The sequence below is a fragment of the Otolemur garnettii genome, unplaced genomic scaffold (genome assembly GCF_000181295.1).
Source record: "Otolemur garnettii isolate 467f Iridium unplaced genomic scaffold, OtoGar3 scaffold00169, whole genome shotgun sequence".
Lineage (NCBI taxonomy): Eukaryota > Metazoa > Chordata > Mammalia > Primates > Galagidae > Otolemur > Otolemur garnettii.
In genome coordinates this window covers 1,453,762-1,456,677 of record NW_003852564.1, presented here as the reverse complement: position 1 = coordinate 1,456,677, position 2,916 = coordinate 1,453,762, and positions in this window count along the sequence as shown.

Below are 2,916 nucleotides of genomic sequence, written 5' to 3'. Positions count from 1 at the left end.
ACATTATGATTATTTGGCTACCTCAATCAACCAATTGGTAATGCTTCATTTTCTGACCAATAGTCTTTCTCTTCTAAATAAAATAACTGTGTACCTTAAAAGGGGTTATTATAAAAATCAAGTCATTAAATAGCAATAGAACTAAACACATTATTTGCAAGCTACTCACAGCAGTACTATTTTATAATCACAAAACTAAAAATAAATTTAAAGTGGATACAACTCTAATATTTATTAAAAGCAGACTGTTTGTATAAACTGAGTGAACAAATCAGTCTTGTACAGGATGATGAATGAATAGCCTCTCCATGGAGTGACTGTCAAAACATGAGGAAAATTACATGAAATATGTGGGAGGTTATGTAAGAAAGGTTGGGTATCAGAATATGTGTGAATGTTCCTGTTCATATTAAGAGATATCAGATAAACTTTTAAAAATTATTTATCAATGGAGAAATAAGAGAATACGATAAAGGCAAGAAGGATATAAATTGAGTTTCTTTGCATATATGCTATTAACAAATTGAACTAGGAACTGTGTAAATATGCCATATAGTTATAAAATAAAAACAAATTCTAAATATATCTAAAATATAAATATAATGTGGAACAAGTGAACACAAATGCATATTTTTATTTTTGAAAAAATCCATACACATACACACACAGTGATTTTTACCTATATTTCCTATTTCATGCCACTGAGAAGATCTAGAATGAAAAATCAGCCCAGCAGAAATGAGTTTCTCTAGTGCCCTAATCCTTGTGTTTCAATAACATTTTCCATCGAAAGGTTCTAGAGTTCCTTAGAGAAATAGTTGCTTCAGCGTCTGAGACAGGAAATGAGCAAGATAAGCCTGGATCATCTTGTCATGACAACACTAAAAATGTCATCAAATCCTAAAAGAATAACACCTTATAGGCTCAGGATCAGGCTTGAATAAACTCTCACTGGCCAAAGATCATCATTTGAGCAGCATGAAAGGTGATAACTATGAAGTATTAAAAGGCATAAGCATGTTTAAATCCAAAAATTCATAATGATGGTAAAAATATACAAAATGTATATTGGTCATCTCTTCAAGATGCCTGGAGACCAAATATCTTGTTAAATAAGGGAAAAGAGTTAAGAATTATCTTGTCTTTTCTAAATAACATCTACTTCTGGTTTAACCAAAAAGTGGATATAGGGACACTCTTTGTTTAGACTGTTTTAATTCAATATAACTAAAAGAATGTTGAAAATAGAATATCATAATTTTTCAATCCATAATGAAATAAAAGATCTAACCAAAGGCATTGTATAATTCTTGATAGAAATACACACCACCACTTTAAAAGTAGAATTTCTCAAAATACCTAAAATAAATCTTCTTGACCCTCTGTCTCTAATTACCAAATTATAGGGAATGTAAGGAAGAAAATCATGCCAAAAGTACTCTGGGACCCAGTCAGCAAAACCTGAAATGTGGGAAAGAAAATTCTACAAAAAACATAGAAATAAAAGTTGAAAAATAATAGTAACCCAAATCTTTAACAAAAAATTCTAGAAAGATTCCACAAATGTTTTTGTTAACTCTATACTTCAAGACATTTCAATTATCCATAAGACGTGGCCCTTCTTCTCAATCATATTTTAAACTTATTAAACATTTACTAACACATAAAGTGACTGGGAAATTATTATTGTATTAAGAATTTTTTAAGATGCTGTAGTACTATTGTAGCTGAATTTGATTAAAGAGTCCTTTACATCACTTCAACCCTTAGGTTTTTTTCTTATTTTTTTTCTGAGAAATAATATAATTTCTACAAAAAAATTGTGGATGGCAATAATTTTATATTTAAATAATAACTTCGTGTACAATTAATACAACCAAACAGCACTCACTTATTTCATTTGTCACTGATGCCTGTAGATGATTGTTGTTGTTTTAATCAATAAATCGATATGGCAATATCAAGTGCCAGTAATTCAGCAACCGTTCCAAGCAGTGTGGCTTTCTGGCAACTGTCCTTCCTGAATCTGACATACAACCTGGAAGTAGTAGGAATTTATATCTCTTATTGTTTTATTCATGAACAAGTAATTTTCAAGCTGCTGGTGCCCATGTTTGTGTTTTGATCAGGTAGAAATACAAATGCTTGATGCTGCGCAATTTATAGTTGGGGAGTAGACCCCAGACGACAGGGAATACATGGAGTGAAATGACCAAGGACAGCTGAAGCATGTCCGTTCTGCGTCAAGCTCCTGACTTAATGTTTTTTACTTATTCTTCCAATGTGATGAGATTATAAGGCCTTGTTTATTAGTATTTCCTGACATTTATATTTTTATAAATGCCTAGATGAGTACATGTTCATACATGCTTCTATATGTATGTGTGCATATAAATTTGTGGAAATGAATGTATGTTTATGGGGCAGGGTGAGGGAGAAAAGGGGGCATCTCACAAAGTTAATAGCACAGACACTGGAGTTAGCGTTTCCTGGATTTAATTCCCAATTCTGCCATTGGACTTTCTAGTCTTGCAGGCTTGGTCTAATTACTGATATTAACTAACTCCCAATGATTTCATCTTTAAAATGAGGATAGTAAACTCCCAACAGCATGGTTTTGTTGTACGGAGATAATGAATTTGTAGGATTTAGCATAATTTTTGTCATCTGGTCAGCTGGTCGTCAGCGAGTGATACCACAGGTAAACTAACCTAAATCCCAGCTTTTTAAAATAAACTATTAGGAAGTACAATACGGAAAGTTTTGATAAATGCCTGGGGGGGGGTGTTAAATTCTGAGAAGATTCTTTTCAGTATTTTTCTTTCCTTTATTCAGATTATCTTTAATCGGATTGAAAGTGTTATTCCAAACTAGAGTTCAGGATTAAATTCTAGAATTCTGTAGATGCTTCCTATT